The sequence below is a fragment of the Tenrec ecaudatus genome, chromosome 4 (assembly GCF_050624435.1).
Source record: "Tenrec ecaudatus isolate mTenEca1 chromosome 4, mTenEca1.hap1, whole genome shotgun sequence".
NCBI classification, from domain to species: domain Eukaryota; kingdom Metazoa; phylum Chordata; class Mammalia; order Afrosoricida; family Tenrecidae; genus Tenrec; species Tenrec ecaudatus.
In genome coordinates this window covers 180,278,235-180,294,021 of record NC_134533.1, presented here as the reverse complement: position 1 = coordinate 180,294,021, position 15,787 = coordinate 180,278,235, and the positions used below count along the sequence as shown (strand labels likewise).

At 41.9% G+C, this 15,787-nt stretch overlaps 1 protein-coding gene across 1 annotated transcript in view; it reads left to right on the top strand.

Annotated features, from left to right (window-relative positions):
* Positions 1 to 15,787, top strand: part of TGFBR2 (transforming growth factor beta receptor 2) — a 606,522-nt gene that overhangs the window by 120,430 nt on the left and 470,305 nt on the right. Inside the window, exon 3 of the mRNA XM_075547111.1 lies at positions 9,552 to 9,723. The gene's annotated coding sequence lies outside the window, so the exon portion shown is untranslated. The remainder of the gene's footprint in view (positions 1 to 9,551; positions 9,724 to 15,787) is intronic.

Sequence of the window (15,787 nt, the reverse complement as noted above, 5' to 3'; positions counted from 1 at the left end):
ACCAACAGAAATAGCTTTAACAAACAAAATTTTATTCTCTTGTAAATTACTAAGCTGACAGTTTGAATTCAGGGTAACAATTCTAAGGGAAATCTCTTTTTCTCTGTTGATTCTGTGGAAAAGTTTTTGTCTCCTTTCAATATTTGTAGTCCTGCATTCCATCGAGATATTCCAGTGTCTTGAGTTTTTCCCTATTTCTGTAAGCTTCACAGCCAGGGATTCTGGGTCCAAAAGGTATGCTCCACTCTTGGCTCCTCTCTTGGTGTGACTGAGGTTCCTCTGCTCTCTGACTCACTTGTTTAATTTCTTTTGTAACTCAAAAAGAGTCTGACTCATGATGCAATTTAATCCCGTAGATTGCATCTTGCCTCATTTACATCAGTGCCTCAACTCCTGCCTCATTGATATCACAGAGGAGATAATGTACAACACAGGATGATTAGAGCACAAAAATGGAGGGCAACTACACAATACTGTAAGAGTCACAGCCCAGACAGATTGACATATTTTGGGGCAACACAATTTAATCTATAACTGACTATTTTCCATCCATGTGCAGAATCATGAAATTCAGTAGAAGGTGTTAAGCTGGAGAGGCAATGTCCATCCCTGTAGAGGTGACATCCCAGCTATGAGGTGACCAGGAAACGTAAGTGTGAAGACGAGTTTGAGGGACCGGGTTCTGAGTTGATCCATCATTGATACGTCAAATAAATGGGGATGGATTAGCAAAAAATTTAATAATGTTTAGCCAAAGAGGAAGGTGATTCAAATAAAGGTTAATTTGTAAGTCGATTGAATCCAATTCAGTCCAGGGTTTCAAATGCTGTTGGTGGAATAATTGAGAATCCATAAAAGACTAATCGTTTAATCACTGATGATATCACTTATGATAGTCCAAGACCTGATTTTGTTGAAAAATGGGGATTAAAGCCTGATTACAGAACGTTCGGTAGAGAGGTACAAGAAAAGATAACTCTTTGAAGAGTTTTGCAATGCAGAAGTGAAGAAAAATGGATGGAGTAGTTTCTCTGTTCCTCACAGTAAATACAAATCATTAAAAATAATATTCACAAATTGAACCAACATTTTGCATGTCAGTGACATAACAGACATGATACTATGTACCATTGGTACAAGGTAAATTACACTCTACTCCTTTCTAAAGTCGTGGTTTTAGGGTAAGCTGGATGTCAGTAGGGGATGGTAGTGAGCAACGGGCTAATAAAGAAGCAGTTGGGGTGCAATAGGAGTAAGCTGACAAGTGACTGGGCCTTGCCCGGAACACTCCACAGATGAATCGAGGGTGGAGTCAACCTTTGCAAGAGGATTTGGATTCAGCCCATGATTTGGGGCCTATGGTTATTCTTGGCAGAGGATATGGAAACTGCAACCCTGTAGGATTCATGCCTGGCCCCTTACTCTACTAACGACTCGCGCTAGAGAGAATTCTTAGGGTTTTCACTCCTTTGAATCCCTGGCACCTGCACCATCATGTCCTGGAAGCTCTTAAATGAAAGTATCATCACCTCTCTAATATCTGTAGTTTTCTGGAAGAAAAAAATATGCCTTCTTTCCCAAACTCCAAGGATCCCAATACTGTACAGCTATTGATTATAGTACAATTAAGTCTATGCAGGTATGAGTCATTTTAATTTTAATAATATGCCAATTAATATGTCACCTTACAAACACCATGGCTATAAGCAAAGACTTTGGAGTTAGACAGCTAGGAGTTCAAATCTAGATTCTATACATGCATTGCTAGATCTTATTTTGTCATCTGTATTTGAAGATAGACTTTAAAGCATTTAGCTCTGGGTTACTCAATGGTAGTAGCTAACATTGCTAATATGAATATTTTTAAAACCCTGGAAGTTCATAAGACACTAGAAATTGCCTCCCTGGGCTGCTGTATGGAACTAATCTGTTGGTGCATCTCTGGGTGGTGCAAATGGTTAAAAACTTGACTAGCAGCTAAAACACTGGCAGTGCAAATTGACCCAGGAGCATCTGGAAGACAATGCAGGCAATCTGCTTTTGAAAGGACACAACCTTTAAAATATATGGAACAGTTCTACTCTGCACACACAGGGATGTCACAGAGAAAGCATGCAGTAACAACTTCAAAGCAAAATAGGACAACAAAGAATATGAAACGGGCAAAGGTATGCAAAGGGCAAAGTTTGGAAGGGACCTCAGTGTGGTTCTTCAATGTTTAAAGGTCCCTTCCAAACTTTTCTCTTTGCATATCTTTGCCCATTTCATATTCATGTGTCAGAGGGGAGCCACCTACCCGTGCCAATAACCAATGTTCATTCTCATCTATCAGAAAACTTTCAGATAGAAAACTCGATGATGTCCCTTGACTGGATTGATGATTGGTCCCTTCTGTTAGGTCTCCCATGTTTCATTTTATATACTCTGCATCCAATGTCTGAGTCTGCTCATTGTCTCTGCTTCTTCCAGTACATCTCAGTGTCTGCCTCCATCCCTGTCATAGTGTGACTTGGTCCAGAAGGTTGACAATGAAGGGCCTTGTGTCTAATAGAGAGGCTCTTCTGGTTCTCATCGATCAGGAAGCTCTGCATGAGACTCCTTGTTCCTTGGGCTTTGTAGGGCAGCCCTGTGTGAGGAAGGGAAATCTCTTAAGAAGGCTCTCTGATCAACGCTTCTGACCCTTCTACCAAATGATAGGGTGGGACCAAGCACAAGCATCTGTGAGCCTCTAAAAAAAAGAGATCAGACATTGTGATTACCACTCGCCTGGCTACAAGAAAGCCGGGTCAAAATCAGGCACAGAGAGATAAGTCCAAGACCATCAAAGGAGACGAGGTCACTGTCAGAAGTGGTGGAGTCCAAGACCAAAGGCACCAGAGGCACCAACACAGACCCTGAGACAGAGAACATGAACCAGGCCAACGACAGATGTCAAGGCCAGGAGACCATGAGTGAACACAAAGGAGCAGCTTGGAGACGAGCAGACGGTGAGGCTGAGGATGGGGCTGTCTTCCTAGCCCACAGAAGCAGAGACCTAGAGACCACGTGGGTGAGAAACTGAGGACCCGGGAGAGACTTGGCTACTAGCTGTAGAGAGGTGTTACTGTGGATCCGCTCTCCTTATTCTCTCCTGCTCCTAGCTCGCCCTGCCTGCTAACTTCTTGAATAAACCCCCTTCATCATTGTCTGGGAATTCTGTGTAGCCATTGCAGTGAATGATCAAACCGAGCAGAAGAGTGTCATGGAGGAAGAGTTGGTATCAGGAGAGGGTAAGAACAAGGAGAGTGGAAGCATGCCTGACCTCGGCCTCATGGCAATAGGCCTTGGCCTGGTAAGCACTTGGGTTCTGATTTTCCCTTGTGCAGACAGGGGTGGTGGTGGTGGTAGAGATGGCCCCCAGCCTGCTCACTCACACTTGGACTCCAAAACCAAACCAAACTCACTGCCATCGAGTTCAGTACTGACTCATAGCAACCCTCTGAGGGATGCTGAGACTGTCACTGCTTACTAGAGTATAAAGCCCAGACTCTCTCGCACCGAGCTCCAGGTGATCTTGAACTGCTGACCACATGGACAGCAGCCCAATGCATCATGACTGGTACCACTCCTTCATTTCAAATTGGGCTTTCCAGCCTATCTGGGTGTGGGTCCGCTTGCACAGGTGCCTCAGGAAATCTAGTAAAGGACAACTAGAGGATGGATCCTAAACTGAGTGATCATTTGCAAGTAGCTAGTACAGATTGTAAACTCACCTATCACTGGCAAGATTGAGCCTTAATGAATTATATTAGGAGAATTATAAATGCAGGGCCTGCAAGGCCATATTAAACAAGTGATTATACTGTAATATAAGTAATAAGAATTCTACTTTGACTATTTATTATATGCCTAAAGATTTATGATACGGCTAAAGATTACACATTCAAAATTCATGAAGATTGTTACTACCTCATTTTACAGCTGAGAAGACAGACAGATATAAGTCAACAAAAATAAGTCTGTACAGAGAGCTGGGATTTTCACAGAGGTCTAATTTTACAGGTATCTTATATACCAACAGGTGATAAGAAAAATCACTTGCTATAGGTAATCTCTCTTTTTCTTTAAGAACAGTTATTACTATTGCTTTTATTAGTTTATTTATAAAGTATACACTGAGTGTTAGCTTGCCTCATTGAAACACTACGTTATGGGAGAAATATTGTTACCTGGACAAACAGATTAAGGCCTTTATCTGCTTTCTTTAGCTACCTTATGAATGATATTATGAAATGCGTCTCACTCAATTTAAGTAGGGCAGGGTTTAAAGTAAAATGATCATATTGGTGCTCTGTAGATGATATCCTAGTGTTAGGGGAAAGGAGGAGAGAAAAGGGACCATAATTTACAGACTAAAGCTATCTCTTACTCTAGCAGCAGCTAAAAACACCCTGGAAAACCCCCCTGATGTATATAAAGAAGGAAGGGACAGAAGACTTTTTATACATCTGCTATTGAACTGAGGGACAGGACCAGTGGGCGACCCCATAGGAATTCACTTTCCTGCTTGGTTTGCCATAGAAGGGAAGGAGCCCGTTGTTTTGTTCAGCTGTGAGATTTCCTATTAACCAAACAGAAGTTTGGCTGTACACACTGCGTGTTTGCATGGCCTGCCGTGGCAGCTCTTCAAGCTTCTCTGTTGTCTGGAAAGCCCTCTAAGTCCCGAGTCTATAATAAAACAAACAGTTTGCACAGCCATTCCTGGCAGGCCTAGGAATGTCACCAGTTGAATTAAATCTCAAGGCCTAACGCAATGCATGATGGTTAAAAGTGCTCTTGTGTTCGCCAGCACATCAGCCACCTCCTGCCCATCCAACGATTGGAGATTGGATAATAAAGTGCAGCCAGGGCAGAATTCCCTCTGAGCTTAAAGGAGGATCTTTCCACTAACTTGCAACCACGCAGCGTTGCTGTAAAAGTTTACACTGGGTGCAAGGAAGGATCATATCAAAAGCTAACAATTACTTATATGGCCTGGCTTTTTATAATCACTCATCAGTGCATTGCCTCATTTTACTGGAACAAGTCTTGATATAAGCTCATTTTATTCATGAGAAAAGTACTGAACTCACTTCAAGGATTTCTTAAACTTATTATTCATGTCAGCACCCTGGCGGTGCAGTAGATAAAGTAGTTAACCGAACAGTTTGAGGTTTGAGTCCACTAGCTGACATGAGGGAGAAGGATATGTTAGTTGGCATCCATACAGAAAAGTGAGTGAAAGGAGACATCGGTCAGTGTAAGACATGAAAAAATAATAATTTATAAATTATCAAGGGTTCATGAAGGAGGGAACGGGGGAGGGGGAAAATGAGGAGCCAATACCAAGGGCACAAGTAGAAAGAAAATGCTTTGAGAATGATGAGGGCAAGAAGTGTACACATGTGCTTGACACAATGGATGGATGGATGGAGTGTGATAAGAGTTGTACAAGGAAAAAAAAAGGAGTTGTACAAGGTAAAAGCCCCCAACAAAATGATTTAAAAAAAAAGAATTTCAGCCTAATCCCTAGAACTATAAAGACCATCAATGAGACCATAGGGACAAACCTAAGGGCCATCTTACATCGCATAAACACACTACCAAACATAACAAAAATCACACACAGCAGAAGACAAAATATATGACTAGGACCTTTTAAAAATAAGACACATGCATCAAAAGGCTTTCTCAAAAGAGTAAGAACCCCACAGACTAGAAATTTGGGGGGGGGGGCTTGATACATCAGAAAAGGGACTAATCTCTAAAATCCATCGAATTTGCAATGCCTCCACAAGGGAAAGATGAGTAATTCAATTTGAAAATGGACAGAGGACACAAACATAGAGTTTTCTACAAGACTCCAGGCAGCCAACAAGCACATGAAGAAATGCTCATAATCACTAGTCATTGGATAGAGACAAGTCAACACAATGAGATGCCACCCCACAGCAGCCTTGATAGCATAGTTCATAAAAATAGAAAATAGCAAATGCTGGTGAGGACGAAGAAAGATCAAAATGCTCATACACCGCTCGAGGGACAGTGAAAGTGATATAGCTCTTCCTCAAAATACTGGGAATAGAAATACCACACGACCCAGCAATGCCTTTACTTGGTATAAACCCTAAATACATAAGACCCATTGCACAAATAGGTACATTCTCAGCAATGTTCACCACAGCATCATTCACAAGAGTAGAAAGATGGAAACCACCTTAATGCACATCAGTGGAAGAATGGATAGATACACTTTGGTACATATATACAATGGGATATTACCCTTCATAAAATAATAATTATAAAATTGTGAAATATTTCATGATATAGCTAGATCTAGAGGAAATTAGTTGAAAACCAAAAAATTAAAATGTATGACACTATTATGATAAAAAAATGAATATTTTTTCCTACCAAAAAAAAAAAGTAATCCAGAAAAGATTCCTGGTCTAGGGAACAGTCCAGCTCAGTTCTCTACTGTCTTATGGGGCCTCTACGAGTAAATCCACTCAGTGACAATGCCTCGTTATTCATCTATTAAGTGGTAGAGACAAACAAGTTCAGCCTCTCACGTTTCTCTTGGTCCTCTCTCCAGAACCTTGAAATGTTCCCCTTTATGCTCTCTCTCTTTTTTTGTTTTCACACATCCAATTTTATTTCTTTATAATGGTCATCCTTTAATCAGAATTCACAGCTTGAATTATATTAAAAATATATTGTGAATGAGGTAGTAGTTTAAGGAGCAGATAAATCTGCTTGCTACTCACCAACTCATTAAGCCTCCCCATGCCGGGCCCTCTTTCCATTGATTTTTGCTACTCTCCTTCGAATTGCATATTATTTTCCCTTCATCTGTTGGCCCATTAGCCTGCCATCCTTTACTCCACCCCAACCCTGGCCCAAATCTCTTTCTTTTGGTATGAAAAACTTGATTTCTTTTATAATAGTAGTCTCATACAATATTTGTCTTTTTTTGTGGTTGACTCATATTACTCAGCATAAGGTCCTCTATAGAGAGCACTCAGCATAATGCATTCCACAGGAACAAACACATTGGTCTTAGAAGAAGTACAGCCAGAATGTTCCTTAGACTCAAGTATAGTGAGACTGTTTCATGGATTTTGGACATGTTATCAGGAGAGACTTCCCCTGAAAAAGGACATTATCCTTAGGCTAGGTTGACTAGACAACAGAACCAGTGACACTCATACATGTATAAGAAAGAGCTTTATATCAAGAATAATTTTATATCCAAGAAACATCCCAGCCTAGTCCAACTCGGGTCCATCTCTCCTGATGCTAGCCAGAGCCCTCTTCAGACTCAGGTAGCTGCAGGCTACTGATGCAGAAAGGTGAGGCAGGAAGCAGAAGACCACAGGCTGGTGGATCCAGGTCTGCATTGATCCCGGGTAGGTGGAAACATGGCAGGATGCTGACAGCTCTTCAGGTTACCCAGTGAGAAGGAAGATGATGGGAAAGAGAGGGGAAACGTTCTCACTGTCTCTCATATAGAAAAAGCTACAACCCACAAGGAGGTGTCATCAGGCTGGGACCTGATCGATAGGTTGGATTCCACCCCTACGTTTTCACCCAGATACAAGCGGACGTGAATTCGAATCACCACACTTGGTAAAGTCGAGGGGCAGTGACAAAGAGGAAGGCCCTTGACAATACAGAGGAGCACAGTGCCCGCAAGGATGGACACAAACATAAGAACAATTGGGAGGATGGCTAGGCCCGGTGGTGGTTCCTTCTGGTGTACATAGGGGTCGGCTGCTTGCATGGAACTGACTTGATGCCATGTAACAACAATGACAACAGTGTGTTCTAGGGGCAACCCCGTCATGAGGTGTCCTACAAATTCATTTTTATTCTTGCTCACTGCGTAATATTCCATTGTGTGAGTAACAAAGTTGATTCATTTGCCCATGAGCACTTAGGTTGTATCTATCTTCTTGTCATTGTGAATCATACTGTGATGAACACGGGTGTGAATTTATCTGTTTGTGCTATGAGTCTTATTTCTTTAGGGTGTATACTAAGTAGGGGGTTTGCTGGATCATATATTTTTATTTCCAGTTTATTTAGGAACTGCACTATTGTTGCCCACAGTGGACACGCTGCTTTGTAGGACCACCAGTGCTGCATGAGGGCAGTCTTCTTGCATCCTCACCAGCATTGTCTATTTTTTGTTTTTATGAACGCTGATATCAATGCTGAAATGAGGTGGGATGGCTTACTCTTTCAGTTGGTATGTCTTAGATAGCTGGTGATGGTGAGGGAAATACTTCCCTTTTGGTCAGCTCATGGAGGCCAACTACAATCTGACTAGTCCATGGGTGGTTCTTGCACCCACAGCATTGGCCTCTCCTCAAAGCTTGGTACAAAAGCAGAAGGCCGAGCCCTAACTCAAATCTGCTCCACCCGAATCTGCATGTTTACACGTCCCTCTGATTGGAGGAGTTTTAGAAGCACAGTAAAAGTGAATCGCACACAATCCCCAGTAAAGGAGAGTCTGCTTTACTGACAACTCCTACGTGCCCTTCAATGGTATACAAATCTGTCCTCAGAACAAATCCTTTATCACAGGGACCTTCACTTGTAAAGCCTCAGAAGGTCTCCTAGGATTCTCTTGCCCTAGATACTGAACTCGCATGTATTCAACGACTCTGATCAAGAATGACCACATAGGAGAGAGTAGAGGCTGCTAATCTTTCCAGGTGAAGAATCCCTCGTCTTCCTCCTCCAGAACTGCTGGTGGTTTTGAACTGGCTGGTCTCACAGGCAGTGCCCCACTATGTAATCCACTAGGCCACCAATGCCCCTGCCCTAAAGTTAAAGAACTTAAGAACCAAATACCCTGTTCCAGCTCACCTACAAATTCCACTTAAAAACAGACCCAAGAATGGACCTCATATTGGAACTTGGTGGCTGCTTGTATGGTTATGCCTTTCCCAAAGGCTTCCTAGATCCACACAGACAGGCAATCGAGAATGGGCACATTAAATCACAAAAGAACAGTTGGGATTTTTATCATTCCTGAAAAAAAATTTTATGGGCTAATTGGTTTATAATTTCATTTGTACTTCTTGGAGAGCCCATTTTTAGTAAAAATTCAATGATATCCACAATTGTGTCTACACCCACTTGGGCAAGAATGCTGCTGCTGTCTCCCCCTGTTTGGGGAACAATGTCCTTCTTGATCAGCAGGGTGGATGTGGATTTGGGGAAACCATCCGAAGCTTGAGCCAGGTATTCCATTAGCCGCTTTCTAGTTGAGGTACACTTTTAAATTAAATGTTGAAAGCCCGGTAAATGCTTGTGAAATTGCAATCCTCCTGCCATATGGTGTGCTGCTTAACAGTGGATTTTATTTGACGTTTCTAGGACAAATTATCTATTGGAAATCAATGCTTTGTCCAATAGCTTTGCTGATAACCAGTTAAATGTGCTCAGATAAATCATTTAAATACTTGGGTTCTTATTCTTCTCTCTCTCTCTCTCTCTTTTTTTGGCCTGCAAAATTGGATCAGGTAATCTCTAGGTGTCTCATCCAAGTTTGGGCGCAGAATTAAAACTTTTGAAAGCTGCTGAAGATTTGTGGCGACTGGAAGGGAAAAGTGAATTCACAGCCAAAGAACATCTTTCCACCTTGCATTCTTTCGTGAATGGAATCTTCAGGCTTTTCAATTAACTGCACTTAAGGTAAATTTTTTGCTTTCTTATTCTTAGCATGAAAGAGCTTCTAAAATTCCAGCAATGTAGTTCTGCTTGGCCCCAGAATGAAGTCTGTGTAATTGAATGTCAAGGAGTTGTTGAAGCACTCCAAGGAATTCCTCCCACAATCACAACGGCAGATGCCTGGACTTTAAAGGAGGGCAGGAGGTCTTTGGTGAGAGAGAACACCGTGGCAGAAACCTGGCTCCTGGCAGATGAATACACTTGCCACTCATTTAGGGGTGGTGGGTAGGTGGGGGCACCAGGAATACTCTTGTAAAACAAGTTAGTTTTTAGGGTGTGCATGCTCAGGTTATAGGGTGATCTAAATTGGCCATGAAATTGATTTGACACATAATGGCCTTTAAGGACAGATCGTCTTAGGTCTGCACGTCTTTACTGAAGCATACGGATGCTTTTTTTCTTCTTCAAACAACTGGTAGGTTTGAACGACTGACGTTCTGCTTTGTAACTCAGTCCTTAGCCACCGTGCTACCACTGGGCCACCAGAACTCTGTCTAGCAATCTTGGGCCCTTCTATTCTAAACCAAGCCTGAGGCCACGTCTTTTAGTTTCATAGCAATCTTGGAGCAGATATCTCACCCAGACTTCTAAGATGAAAGGGTGCTGTCTGGCTGGTGCTGGCCTCTCTGAGAGTCACCAGCATCCTAACCTCAGGCACTTGTCACCTGGACTTGTACAAATATATATGTGTGTATGTGCATGCAAATAAGCAAGATAGAGGGCTATAGAGAACTCAAATCCCTGTAGTCTAGTCCAGAACACACTGGATTTGGTAAACTCCGGCAATACTTATCACAGGACCACAAGATATTGAAAAATAGATATTTCCAAGTCAAAAAGTTGGCATAAGTTTGCTTCAGTTAAAGTGGTAGATACTGGCCCTGAGCAGAGAAGGAAGGAATGGGCGGGTACATAATAGTTCAAACTCAGTAAGCAATCACCCCAGGTTCCCCCTAGCAGCTTTCCCAAAGAAGGACCAGAGGCAGAAGTCTGCTCCTTGGTCTTCATGCCTTCCTGAGCCTTCTGCTGCTCAGGTTTTGTGGAACCATGATGTTTCCTACTTGAAGGGCTCTTAAGACCAAGTGACTGTCCAGCCATTATCCAAGGCACATTTTCTGGGAATTAAAAAGCAAAGCACTCTCATGATTTCACCAGAATTCAAAGTTTCAGTCTCTCCACTGCTGCTCTATTTTTTCTTTTCATTCGACAAGAAGCATAAGCATTTTATATCACAGACCAGAACACACACACACACACACACACACACACACACACACACACACACACACGGTGCCTTTGCGAAAGAAAAATTTCAATACATATATATATATTCTCTGTCCATGGAACTAGTAGTCACGAAATCAAAGGACATATTGCTTCAGACAAATCTGTTGCAGACATTTTCTTTAAAGCGTACAAAAGTAAAGATATCTCTTTGATGAAAAAGGGGCAGTTGACCAAAGGCTTGGTCTTTTCAGTTTCCCCTTTGCCTGTGAGAACCTAACAATGAAAAAGGAAGAGAGGAAGAGATTGGTGGCACAAGACTGTGACTTCTTGCTGGAAGTATTCAGGAGATTTAAGAGCAACTGTCAGGGGAAACAAAAAGGTGGGGAGGAGTGAAGATGATTTGATTCCTGTCTGGGAACGAGCGAACGAGTTGGAAAGCAGGGGTTATTAGGCATGTGAAGCCATAGCATTGGCTGACTTTCATGGGGAGAATAGGAGCTCTCCCAGGATGGCCCCTCCATAGTGAGGATGGTCCCAGTCTCCACAGCAGACCTGAAAGGAGGGCTTTCTGCTCACTATGCCCGGCTGCTTGTGACCCTAGCTTCACCATGTTTACGCATTGGCAACATCTCATGGGTTTTAGAACATGAATCCTTCGACAAACACCTTTGAAATCAACTTAGATGAAATCCACAGTAAAGTTGGTGTCTGTGATTTGGGGATTCTCATGAAGAATCAGGAGTCAGAAGGCATCCACATTCCTCCATTGCATCCCTCCTATAATAAGAGTGTTTTTACCAGTTGAAAACAGGAAATGTCTGGGGGCTAGGAGGAGCCTGTGGCTGGCTTCAAGCCTCTTGCCATGTTCTCCAATAGTATTTCTTTGGAAAATACTTGAGGTTGGGGCATGTTTTATGTAGTTCATGCAGAATTCAGCAAAGAAGCAAAAACGCATCAGTTTAACACGTTCCTCCCATGAAGGAATAGATTCTCTTTTCTCTGTTAATGGGGTAGGCAACCTTTGACATGCTGCTGGCTGAATTACCTTTAGCTTCAAACATCTGAAGGCAATAAAGTCAAGTTCCATCTGGTGACTCATAGGACAGGAACGTCTCCCTTCTCTCCACTGTGCTCTTGCTGGTTCTTGAGTGTGTAACGTAGTCAGAAGGCTTGGGAGAAAAAGGGTTTTGTAGGTGTGTGGTACCTAGGCATTTGCATATCATGTGAATTTTCAAGTGATGCAGATGCTTGATCTGTTTCTTAAAGCTTTGCAGAATACAGTTCACAAAGAATTATGGGGCAAATAGTCTGGGGACACTTTAAGAGTTATCACCCTAAACACTGATTGCTGCTTGCCATTGAGTAGGGGCCAATTCATGGTAACTTTATAACTAACAAACAAATAAAAGAATGAAATGTTGCCCGATCCTTCACCTTCTTCATTATTTGCATGTTTATAGTATTGAGGGTTTCTTATTCAAGAGCAGTGCGGTTACAGTTATTTCAAACCTGAGATAATTCCCGTGATTCCCTTCTGTAAGGAACTTCCATGGGACCCCCTTACCTGTGGGATAAAATACATAATATTAGTCCAACTTTCAAGATCCATCAAGATCTAACCTGTTTTCCACCACTCCTTTCTAAGTACTACTTGCGTTCACGGAGGAGACCATTCTCCCATCCCCAGAATGCTGTGACTCTGAATTCAGTTCAGTGACTCTTCCCCTCAAGCATTCTTCCCATCTTTCTGTCCAAAACTGTGTCTTACCGATGTTAAGAAATAGGTCAAGTATTGCCTCTTATTTCCTATCAAGCACTATTGTCATTCTATCCACCTTGCAGTTTATTCTTACCAATAGCAAAGCCCTTCTCATTTCCTGTGTCAAATGTGCATTGATATTTCATGTACAACAATGTGTTTGCCAGTGTAGGGTCTAAAAAATTAAAAAAAATCACCAGGGAAAGAAAAGGCTCTTTAGCTGGCATGGCTCTGTTAAATAATTGATCTGTGCAAGAAACATCAAGTGTCGTGATATTGCTATGATTTTGAAAAAGGAATCCAGTTCTAATGTCAAGGCTTTTCAGATTTCAGTGAGGAGGAAATTGAAGCTCAGTCTTATGAGCGTCATCCTTTTCTCTCACGTTTACACCAGCGTGAAGGCAGTTTACTGGGGACTAGAAAAGAAGGGTTTCTGGAAGCTGGTGCTCAAAGGCTTCGATGTATTACAATGTGAGTCCATCGGGGTGAATCTCTACTATTACAGCAGCGGTTCTCAACCTGTGGGTCGTGACCCCTTTGGGGGTCGAGCTATCCTTTCACAGGGGTTTCCTAATTCATAACAGTAGCAAAATGACAGTGATGAAGAAGCAACAAAAATAATTGATGGTTGGGGGTCACCACAACATGTATGAAAGGGTGGCAGCATTGGAAAGATTGAGAACCAGTAGTGTACAGGCTTTGGGATAGAATTTCATTACATAAGCTAGAAACCTGATGCCCAGGATCCTGCCTCCCCAACCTCCTAGTGTAACTCCAACCCTGCGGTTCCTGGGTCTCTGGTATCTCTGAAATCTCCTGCGACTTTTTCCCTGAAAAACATTAGAAGTAAGTAGAGGGAGAATGGATTTTAATCTATGGGTTCTGCTTTCTAGGGTGCTTATTTTCTGCAAATATGGCCCAAGCATTGGTAAAGTCAGCCATCAGTAGCTGCAGATTGACCTTTTACTAGGTTTGAAACCTACTTAAGAGAACCTTTTCTTTTTTTTTTTTTCCTGTGCGGGGCGTGTTTATTGTACACACGTGTGGTCTCACCTGTGACTCGCTCTGGCGCACCGCCACTGAGTCCATTTATGCCTGCTGCTTAACTGCATGGTCAGCAGTTCGAACCCACCCGCCGCTCTGCAGGAGAGAGAATGACTTGACTTTGGGCTCCTGTAAAGACCCACAGTCTCAGAAGCCGGCAGGGGAGAGAACCTTTTCCTAAGCAGTCTTCTCTTTTGGCTTACGTGGGTCACACGTAAACGTCGCTCATTTTAGTCAAGAGGATTTGTTGTTTTCATTGTCAGGCTGGCTTGGTATGAGAGGCAGTGTGGAAGATACGGTTTCTTCCAAGGAAGAAATGAGTTGTGTTTTCAGGAGAAAGACGGTAGGCAAAAGGAGCCATACGTCACTCACTTGAAGGTGTCAAACTGCGCAACTTAAAAATCCTGGAACGTGTAACTATTATAGTGAAGACACAGCGTCTTTTTGGTGCCACAGATATAGACAAACCTCAGGGAGAGAAGACCTTTCTTTGCCCCATGTTTGCATGGAAAGTTTGGAATTTTTTTCTTTCAGTCTTTGGTTTTTTATACTCCCTAGCTGTTCAAAGTACTCTATTTTTGTGGACACACCTGGCCTATTTTGCTGATTCTATCTCCAAAGTTTAGGATGTCCTGTTTATTTTACTTTTCTAAAACCGACTCATCTATTGGAGTAAGTATATTAAGGAGATGCTGTGTTATATATTTGGAGGTAACATTCGCATGTAAACTCTGGGACAGTTTCCTTTCCTAAAAACAAGTTGTTGCTAGCTGCATCAAGGTGGCCCCCGCCTCCTGGTGATCCAGATCCCCTAGGATCAGACCATTGGAGCTGTAGGATTTTCATTGGCCGGTTGTTTTCCTTTTGGAGGTAAGATCTTCAAGTCTTTCTCCGTAGTCGTCCGTCTTAGTCTGGAAGTCCATTTAATAAACCCAGTGATGGATAGTTCAGATGTGGTTGGCAGAAGGTGCTACTTTAAAGTAGGAAGTAATTGAAACAACATACTATAGACTGATCATTTCCTCAATTTGTGAATAGCACCTACTCTATTCCAGGGCTGGCATTTAAAGAAAAGAATTAATGTGAAAAACATTCAGGAAACATTATTATTTTTAAAAAGCAGCTGAAACACAATGTGATCTTATTTATGTCTTTGCATGTATATAAACACAAATAAAGATATTTATAAAGATAAAATATTAATATTTGACTATTAGGATTGAGATCCCCCTGAAAACTTTAAAACAATCATGTATTTAATACAAGCATACATTTATTTCCTCCACTTTAAGACATTCTAGACAATGAGAATGTATCAATATATAAAATTTTTAACAATTAAATGAGCCTACAAGACATTAGCCAAAGTTGTTAATTCACAGAAAATGAAATACTCCCAAATGAGTATGTTTGAAACGGTAACATTTCTCAGAAGTGTATTTAAACTAGCCCAGATATCAGTTATAAATACAGTGGCATATTGGGTGCAGGGGAGACATCACCAAGTAATTTGCAGATCGAACTAGGACTGTCTGGTGTTGCAAATAGTACTGCAAAAACTGACAATCCACTCTTCGTAGTCAAGAAAATATACAAAAAGTCTTGATGACGACAAAGTTCACTTGTTCAGAAAAGAGTATTGCATGGACTGAGTCTAAAACTTGCCGTCTTGTGGTCATTGATATAACCTGGTTAACCAGGGTATCTACAACAAGGAGTCAAATGCAAGTAGTTGTCTAGGAGTTGTAGAAAATGCTGAGTGAGTGAGAATGTGAAAGAGAAAGACATTGCGTGATTATTGAGCCGTTTACCAAGTGGGCAACTAAAGCTTAATTACATGGAGAAACTTGGAGACTCAGAGCAACGCACACACACAACTTTAGGTTATTACACGCAAAGGGGAGGGAGCTGGTAGGGTAGTCACACAACATAGAGTCACTGGTTGAAGGCTGTTCCCAGGTAGTGTTAATTCTTTAGTCTGTTACTCATGCTTCTGGC